Genomic DNA, 10,147 nt, shown 5'->3' on the forward strand with positions numbered 1-10,147 from the left:
CGGTGTAACGATGGCCGTTCAAAGCTGGACGTACCACACCTACAAAGAGGGTCTTCTCCTGCCAAACAACTCAACTACAAACTCCTGGTGAAGTTTTGGCGTGATGCCTCACTGCACCGTTTCTCCTAAAACAGAAAACGTTAATGGCACGAAGTGCCAAGGCTGTCTTCCAGAAGCAGGCACCGATAATACAGGGGACAGAAGCACACTGGTTTTGTGAACACTAACATGAAAACGTGCTAAGAGTCGGCCAGAAGAACAACCGCTACTTTAAACCGTAATGGGACCTTGCATGAATTAAACCGGCCGAACTCTGACCACTCTCGCCGAGTATCAGCAGAGCCCTTGACCGAACCAGCTGACGCGCGCCGCGGTAACTGAAAAGCTAAGACGACTCCTCCCCACCACTTGCGGAGCGAGAATGACTCCTTACGAGTAAGGTAGGCAGCAGGCGGCTATTCCTTTTGGCTAGCGTTATAAATAAAGAACATCCAGCTTGTACGACGTGCAAGAATTATTCCCATTTGTGAGTTTTTCCTGGAGTGAGAGCAAACTCCACTAAATATTCCTGTCTGCCTCCGTGTGCACAAAGAGCCCGGAGCACATAAATCTGTAGTAATATTGCTCTTAGAAGGACCAAGACATACACACCGATGCCCCTGTGCTGTGTATACGATTTAAAGCAAACAACGCTCTTCTGGAGCGAGCCACTGCGAGCCACTGCGAGGTGGGTGAAGCCACTGCTGCCTGTGTAGCGACGCGTCTAAACCCCACCAAGAGCAGGGTGGAAGGTAACCTGCACGGCAGCGGAGGGGACTGCCACCGCCGAGCTCCTCCCGCACTGCCCGGCCATGCTGCTGTGTTAATGACCTCGCAGCAGTAGACAGATCCAGTCCTTCTGCTTTTCTTTCTCACTGAATGATTTCCCTAAAGCCAAAGCTGGGCAAAATGCCACTAATGCTGCCGTAAAACTCCTGCTGTGTTAGGAGGGAGGCAGGCGACTGAGGGTTAGGAGGTAATCAAGCTTACAGATTAAGGCTCGCTAAAGCTACAAGATCAGCACAGCTCGGGGTGTTTATTAACTCTTTGAAAACCAAGATGTATGATTTCGTATCACATTAATATAAAGGATGTTTTCTAACAAGACCTGACAGCTGAACTGTTTTGCAAGATTAATTCTAATTTGTGCAAAGCTAAGACTACACAAGAAACGCTCTTTAAACCTATTTGGATCAATTGCGTTATAAAATGTGCTTCAAACTATGAGACTGCCCAAGCAAAAACCTCCCGAGAGTTATGGAGAAGTAAAATTTGCTGGTTATTCTTCCGTTCAGAAACACCTCTTTTTAAATTAAACAAGGTATCCTGAAAGTCAATGAGTTACACATACTTCCAACCCCCTTGGTGCATTAAAGCTGCGACCTGGGAATTACTCTTTTTTCAGCAGTGCAGAATGGGTTAATTTCTGAATATAAAATGAGGTTGCTGCAATCTGGGTTTTGTTTTGTTTTGTTTTGTTTGTAACACAAAGCAAAATATACTCTACAGATGCTTGATTAAAATGCAACAGCTGTTTATGGCGGTGCATTTTCCGCTAATTTACTAGGGCAGATTTTTCAAGGAGCCTTGTTTTATTGCATCCTCATTTGCATAAACATTCATATACCAGAGCTGTCTGTCCACTTGTCCCTGGCTTGGCTAATATTTAAGGTTTAAATTCAAATTCAACTAAGCCATTGCTCCTGTAAAGGAAGAAGAGTTTTGAGAGTAAGGTGTTACGCCTCTGTCCCACGATCTAACCTGCGCTTTGTACGTATTTAACTTCTCAATCCAAAATATTTCATTTTTTTGGCATCGTGCGCAACTAGCATTTAATCTGCTCTTCACATCTGTCTGGGTAGGCCTGGTGCCTTTTTTTAATATTATTATTTCCCTTTTGTTTATTTGATCTATTACATTCCTTAAGCTTGATGATTAATCCAAATTATTAACAAATACAAAAGGGTTTATGTAAATTATTATGATGAACAAAACCAAATCACAATTATAACATTGTTAAGTGAATTAGGCAACAACGGCTACAGCTTCCCTATCATAGATGGAGCCCCTCCATCTATGATAGGGAAGCTGAATGAATTTGAACTTTTCTGACAGTAGCAGCAGAAAGCCTTAATCGCTGAGCACCAGTACAGGCTGGTTTTCACAGGGTAATGACCCACCCATACATTCATAAAAAGGGTCTCATTCATCATAATTCATATTTTAAAAAAATCTCTTGCAAAACTAACAGAGGGAATGTGTGAAAAGTGATTGGACGGGTAAAACTGTACGGGGCTGGCAAGGCCTTCATTGATTTTATTGTGCTGTGTCTAAGGCTCCTCGCACAGTACATCAGATCTGTATCTAACTGCATTTCCATTGATTTTCACTGATAGGCTTCTTTCTTATGTCTAGGGCTTAAGTACTAAACTAATAAAAGGATAAAAGACTTTGTAATACAGATTTTGAAAATAATGTGCACACATGATTTCTATGGAAGAAAATGGTATGATATGTGTTTGTCCTACCAAAGTGACTACAACCAAATGTAATATAAAAAAATGCAACTAATACGAAGAAGATTACTGGGGACGGACGGACTAAAATCAGCTTGATTGTAAGCAGACTTGACTTCAATGGAGTTGTACAATCTCACATTAGGGGTGATTTTGACTGATATCTCAAACTTGATTGAAAGAGATTATAATTCATTGCAGATGTGGCTTAGTTCTTCAAAATGCTCAATAATGCATCCTACATATTCTCATAAAAGTATCTAACATACATATCCTGATAAAATTACCTAAGGCAGAGTGAACTGTTTTTTAACTGGTTTTGTATGATCATATTCTTGGGCCTTTAAAATACATTAATTTTTAAAGCATCTAACCTGTGGCAGTAACATTATGACAGATATAAAACTCCCTTTAATGCAACTGTGCATTTATAGTACAGTTCAGAGCTTTTTCAAGCTCTAGAGTGGTGCTGGATTGGGCTTCGTATCAAATGGCCACAATGAAGTTGAAAAAGGTGCTTGCTGCAGATAAAAAGGGATAGCGCAGTTTGACTAGACAGTTATAAAAGCAACAGGTTCACCTAAAGGGAACACATGTTAAATGCAAATACCCAAATACAGGGGAAAAAATCTAAAATTTGGGAGGGGAAAATGTCTTCAAAAAGACAGTTTTCCAATTTTTTATTCTACATACCCTGCCATCACTTGCCAATACCATCGCGAACTACGCTATCTGCTAGTCAGATGGTTTGTAACATCTGTATAACAAATGATGATGTATAATAGTTGTTCTGGTTCTGTGTTCCTTTACAAGGCTTGGTGTTGATAATCTCCAAAGCACACCCATGATTCTTTAAATTAAACATAAGAATCTTGTCTCACAGTACAGCTAGGTTATCCATGTGTAAGAGCCCAAGCCAAGTAATTACACATCCGCTCAAAGGATTAGACACATAAGATTTCTTTAAATTTTTAATAAAACTGCACAGCTGTTGTAGGGAAAAAACTCTTTTGTTCTAGATTTTTTAAAACCATTAAGCTCAAAGTGATTCACAGTTACGCTTCAAGAAAATTACTTTAAAAGTATTTCTGTTAGGCATGGTTTTTAGTAGGTTTAACATCACTTTAACCTCATGGCAACAGACTTGAGTCAGGAACAACCTAAAGGAAAGGTATTCAGTCAAGTTTTAAAGAACATCTCTCTGCTTTTACTAGAACACCTGCAAATGCATTTTACTTAACAATATAACTACTTAAAGTGCACATTAGCCAGGGCACAGAAAACTCTGTTACATTTGGTTTCATGAAGTTAGCCCGTGGGACATGCGGAAAGCCGACGTTTGAGCGGCACCGCATGATGGCACATGGCAGACGCAGCCTCCCTGACAGCCTCTGCTGCCCTGTAAAACGGGACTAATTGCCTCGGGACAAGTGCCACGACTGAGAAATAACTGTGGCCTGGGACAGGGGCAATGAACGGCCCAAATCCTGCAGCAACAAGGGGGTGGGGTTCTGCCCCAGAAGCTTTTCCAGTGCCGATGGTTCAATGGGGACAGAGGTGCAGGGGAGGCGTGCCTCAGCTGCTGTGAAACCACAGGTTGCTGGAAGCTCATCAGACCGGTGCACGAGCAACACTGCGCCACGAATGAGAAGTGGCAGCGTTAGCTGGAATGCGTACCAGGAAGATGAAAGCAGCAGATGTGCGTTCTTCAAAAGATGCATGAGTAGCTGGAATGAAATCTGGACTCAGCGCTGGTGACGGAGGCAGAGACAGGGAGAGACACCAAATGGGTGACAGCATCCAAACAGGCTCTGGCAAACTCAAGATGAACTGGAGAGGACTCGCAAACCACGATGGCTGAACATGACTAAGAACAAACCTTTCATATGGTCTTTAAACGTTGTGCTTTCAGAGCCTTTAAGGAAAGAGAAGGAACAAATCTGGACAACGATACCAATAATGAGGCTGGACCATTAAGGAGAGAGGGAAGTTCCTGAGGACTATAGCCAACAAAGGCACAAGATGTATTAGCAGAAAGTGCAAGGTCAGGAATGCGGGAGTCGGAGCGCCTGTCAGTTAGGAAGGCTGGGGTAGAAGCCTGGGGTCTTCCCAGCTGCAGGACGGTGATGGGCTGGCTGTCTGGCATGGCCGTGCTCCAGCGCGTATCACAGAAAACAGAAATATTATGTTGTTCAGCGCAGCGGTGAGATGTCATCTCAAACACGTGTACCGATACTCATGTTCAAGCTGAAAACTTGAAAGAGATACAAAGCACTCTGACGAGGGGAACAGAAACCCTGGCTCAGGTAAGTGAGTGAAGGCAGCAGGGCTTTTTCCCGCTCCAGCTGTAAGCCAGGGTGAGCGTGTGACCACCCTCCACGCACACTCCAGGGACGTAAGTGCCGGGAAGGAAAAACTATTTACGTTAAAGGACAGCGTCAGCACAAAACCAGGTGTACCTTAAAAGATTTCTAATCATCAAAGCAGCAAGAAGTATGGGGGCAGCAGCACTCTGGCGTGAAGACGGAGGGCCGCGGGACGTGCCGCCCTGGGGGCCGAGGTGCTGGCTGTGCTAGAGCGAGTCTCCTCACCCAGGTCCCTCCTTCCAGCCTGGTTTTCTAATTAAAATATTTTACAGGACTTTGGTTTTGTACCTTGGTGTAAATTTACCACCATAAACCCATTGCAATAATATGCAATATTACTAAACAACCAATAGGTAGGATTTACAAGATAAACTATGGTATGCGGGTATATTTACAATGAATCTAAATCTCTAAAGATTTTAATGAACTGCAGCTGACCTTGATCAGTGATTCAAAGCCCAGAGCAGCTTCTACTCTCTCACACATTACTAACCTTTGCTACAACATTTATCAATTTACCTTCTTGATCTCTCAAGCAGGTCATGTTTTCTAATCAGCCACTAGCTCAAAGACCTACATCCCAATTAAATTACTGAATGAAGACATGCTGGAATGTAGGCTTCTTTTAAAAGAATTAGCACAAAAATACACTGAAATACTGGATTTGCCGTGTCTGAACTGATTTTTTAAAAACATTTCTATATAACATGCAAGTTACGGACACGTATCTTACTCAGAATTAGAACTGTTAATGTAATCCCTGAAACTCACTGTTTCCTTGGCTGTTTTCTATTTTTGCTTCCCCGAGTGTTCTGCACATAAATACTGACCGGAGCTTTAAATCATCTATGCTGAGCAGTGAGCTCTTCAGACATTGGCTTGTCTGAAATCTTAGAGTACAAAAACCTACACAGATGGTTATTATTAAGCATTAGAGTAGCTTCACAGACTTAAAACCACTTGCACTTAAAGTTAGACACTTATTAAAACGTCCACAAGGTCTGAGCCTAATTTTTTTCTCTTTCAACGCGGCATATACATTGAAATTGCCGTACAAAAAGAAAGTGCTGAAGGTACAGCTGTAGGGCTCCTCGCAGCCCCGCAGGGCGGCGGGTCTGACGGCAGGCTCCCGAGAGCCCTCTTCCCTCGGGGCTCCGAAGGAGCAAGCTTTGGGCCGAAGGACTTGCGCCGGCGGCAGCAGCCGCCCCTCCCGGGTCAGCAGCAGACAGGCAGTCCTGCCGCAGTGGGGGTGACAGCGACCCCCAACCTTTCAGCTGGACTACGGGCCACTCCTGGCTTTGGTTTAAAAGGCAGGATGTGCAAAACCCGCTTTCTGCCGCCTCCTGCTCTGCAGGCCAGGAGTAGCGCACTGACAGAGCCCGCGTGACGCGCGGTAGCTCATCTGCACACGCACGGTAGCTCTGATACTTCCTGGATTTGATGCACATGTTGAGAACGACTGTACCCAGCATGTGCAAAAACAGAGTCACGCAGGAGGGGAAAAAACGGTAACACGTAGTGCTGCGCCTCACAGCAGCCTAGCTGGATTGCTAAGTATCACACACATCGCTGTTATTTCTAACAGAGCATCGCTGCGAACACAGGTAAAGATACGGAATCCCCCGACGTTTATTTTGCTTTCCTGTTTCTATTTTTTGCCACTTGCAGAATCAGCAATCAGTAATGACATACCCTGAAAAACCCCAAATACCCAACACTTCCCAAAACACGCCATCAAGTCGCATTTGCAGTCACTAAGGCAGAGCTGAGGGACATTCAGAGCACCAAAGCAGCACCAGTTACAGACAAAATTTACATTCCAATGGGGCTTCCTCTGATTTTGAAAAGCGACTTGCTTGTACTTATAATCCTAGCTTACAAACGTCAGCACACACTTGTTTCTACCAGACTCAAGTCTTCCACAATCCCCTCCTCCCTTTATTGAGTATTTCACAGCAGATTCAGACTCGGTCAACAAGCCATACAAGAAATGTGAAGCCACGTTTGCATTTTATGTAACACAAAGAGTTTGGATTCTTTTGGTTTTTATGAAGGTGCAGGAGATGCCAAGTCTGCAGGTGCAGGCTACTAAGAGCAGCTTTGGTACTGCTGAATCCAACTCATCCCTACTGTAAATCTGCTTTGTAGCTCTAATGCCAGGCTGCACAGCACCTAGAATCTAACGCCACCACCTTTCCTGGCTGCTAGCATTTTTATAATTAATTTTTAGGATAAAATTGTTGTTTCAAATGCCAAATACACAAAAAGAGTAAATGTGCTGAATTCTGATGGCAAGAGAAGCTGTGCATACACCAAAGCTAGCGCAGGGAACTGATACCCTTGTTTAATCAGAAGGTTATCCTACCCGGAGTACGGCATCCCACCTACCAAGCATATACACAAAATGCGTAACCACTGCCTCCTCCTGTGACCCGCTGTGCTACACCGACACTATACAAATACACTGGTATTTGCCCGGGCGGGGGGTCTCAGCCCCAGCGGAGGTAGGGACAGGTGCCAGCACACCCGCAGGCTCACAGGGGTAACAGGTCTCAGGAAGGTGGAGGGATCAGAGATGTGAAAAAGGATGAGGATTAAGGAAAGCCAGTGAGGTGAGCAAGTATCAGCTAGTTCAAAAGAGACAATGTGTTCAGAGTAAAAATAACAAACTGGTCAAACACTGTATTAATTGTCTATTGCCCTTTTTCTTTCTAAATGCTAATACTTCAGTTATATGATGAGTTAAGCTTGTATGTATAAAACATTTCTGATGTTTATAAAAGGGAGTGTTGAACCCCAACACTGTGGGGATTAAATCTGCTGACATTTCTGGCCCCTCGTCCATCCCACTGCACACCTCTGTATCGCTCTGTGCACACCAGTAAAACTGCCTGCATAATTTTTTTTAAATTGTTTTTTTTTTTTTTCTGCAATAGTTACATAAAGATGATTTCCCTACAGTAATGCAAGGGCTCTGCCAAGGCTGACAGTTCAGGACCCCCTCGTTGAGGAAGTACTTCAGGAGGCATAAGCCTCGTAGGTATTGTGTTTTGATGACTGCTGTCACTGGGAAGTAAGAGCACGTTGCAAAAACAGATGCACGATACATACAAGAAAATGCTACTTGGTCCAAGTTTAATTTATTTGTTGACAGAGAAGATCTACTGTGCTTAATGTAAAGTTCAATAGAAATACATGTAATACAGATATCTAGAATCATAACTGCAATAAAATAAGCTCTGCATTTATCTGGCTGTTAAATGCAATTCAAAATTTATTGGTAAAAAGGAATCAAATTTGGTTATGGCATAAAATATATTTCTTGCCTTACAAGAGCAACCTAACCGAGTCCCATTCATCACGACAAATCAGTGCTGTTAATCTCTGCCCAGTGACTTTGTTTACAAGCGGCGTGCAGCGGCACACGGCATCAGCGGCCAGGGAAACCGGCTGCACCCTCTACCTTGCGACAAATCCAGGAAAGAAAGAGCAGCAGCTACAAATATCGTTGCCCACAGCAAACGTCAGCCCTCCAGATGGCTTGCTTTGCCTTTTTTTTTTGTTATTATTTTTTAAATAAAGACATCAGCTGACGTCCAAGTCCTGAGTGGATACTCTCAGGTTCACTATTCGTCAGAGATCATCTATGCTGATCCTCTGAGCTCATACATGGAGACCCAGGCAGTCGCTCCACAACTACTTCTAACAGAGAGATTTTAAACGGTGACAGTAAGAATTCACAGTGAGCATTTATGGCAAAAAGAAAAAGTTTCCTCAGCCCCTCTAGATGCCATTTCAGTCAGTTCTTCTCAAGAAGGATATACATTAAAGCACACTGAATACTTTTCCTTATTGCGTGTATCTTCCCTAATTACAAATTCATACGAGCAAGAGGATTTCCTTGGCGAGAGATCCAGTGTGTTTCTTTTTGCCTTTAGCTTACTACGCCGGCTACTGAAAATATAGTATTCTAAAAATGAAATAACTTTCTCATTTCAGTGTGGTTGTAAGCTTCCTGCTAGGCTGTGACCTAATTGAGACTTTTGATCTCAGCTTTTGCAAAACATGTTGTTCTTCAGAGTCCGTAAAACATTTTAACTACAGATCTCCTGCAATCATTACTGAAAGCTACAGGGAATAAAATAATAAAGAAAGGGGAGGGGGGAAAAAGCTCACTTTATCAAAGTAAATGGAAATACAAGGTATTAATTATGCTAAATGAAGAAATATGGGCATTTGGTTACTTTTGCGGGTCAGAAATATTTTAATCTGGCGCTGCCAGCCAGCTGCCTCTCTCTGACCTGCGTGCATCTCTATCAGCTGCCGGATCACATCAAAGCAGAAGTGAGTGAGGAAAGCAGCGACCAGCACAGGGGCCCCGCTGCGGTACCAAGGTCACAGATTTGACTGAAACCACCACATTGTTATCAACTACAATCACTGATAAGGACACGACCCTTTTTTGAGGCACATAAATGGGGGGATAGTCAGGCAACTGCTTTCCCCCCAAACCGCACTTGGCTCGCTTTATGTGCCGATAGGGAGAATAAAACTGCACAGCAAATTTTAATTCTCAAATGGGCATAGAGTTAAAAATATGACCCAGAGTCCACCGCTGATAAGATCCACTCAGATCACCCGAATGCAGTTCCCTTGATTCGGTTAACTGAGCCAAATACACGGCAGAGCACAATTAAAGCAGAGGGGAAATTGTATTTCTACCCTACAGCCGGCTCTTGTGAAGTTTCATCAAAGCAAACCCAAAAATGTCTTTATTATAGCGAGACCTACAGCAGAAGCACATGTAACCGAAATAAGTAGTGTTATACAGTAGTAAGTCACCTAGTAAAATAAAAGTATATTTTCAATAAAGATTAGTTCTGCATTTTATTTCCTAAAATTCTTTGATCAAGTAATTTTGAACTATATAAAAACAGCCAGACCTCCCTAACCTAGCATTCCTTAAGAGATTGTTTTGCTGCACACAAAATGCTACAGTCTCATCTAACTATACTTCAGGTGACGGTCCCCTTGTTAATTTTAAACACACCGCGGTTTTTTGCTCGCATTTGTTGCGGACACATTAGTCTGGAGAAAAAGAAAGCTTCAGATACGGACTATCCTATTCCCCAACCAGAATGAAAAATATTTTTACGACAGGCTAACCACAGTATTCTAGCATTTTAAGTTTTCTCAGAATAAGTGCTGAAAAAATTATACAGAAAG

At 43.0% G+C, this 10,147-nt stretch overlaps 1 protein-coding gene across 11 annotated transcripts in view; it reads right to left on the bottom strand.

Moving 5' to 3' along the window:
• BCAS3 (BCAS3 microtubule associated cell migration factor) overlaps positions 1–10,147 on the bottom strand; it is a 370,473-nt gene that overhangs the window by 144,693 nt on the left and 215,633 nt on the right. Inside the window, exon 23 of one of the 11 annotated variants that reach the window (XM_075113188.1) lies at positions 8,043–10,147. This exon is cut by the window's right edge and continues 7,276 nt beyond it. The exons of the other annotated variants lie outside the window; for them this stretch is intronic. The gene's annotated coding sequence lies outside the window, so the exon portion shown is untranslated. Of the gene's footprint in view, positions 1–8,042 lie in introns of those variants that run through there. 11 annotated transcript variants of the gene reach the window in all.

The sequence above is a fragment of the Phalacrocorax aristotelis genome, chromosome 18, assembly GCF_949628215.1.
Source record: "Phalacrocorax aristotelis chromosome 18, bGulAri2.1, whole genome shotgun sequence".
Taxonomy (NCBI): domain Eukaryota; kingdom Metazoa; phylum Chordata; class Aves; order Suliformes; family Phalacrocoracidae; genus Phalacrocorax; species Phalacrocorax aristotelis.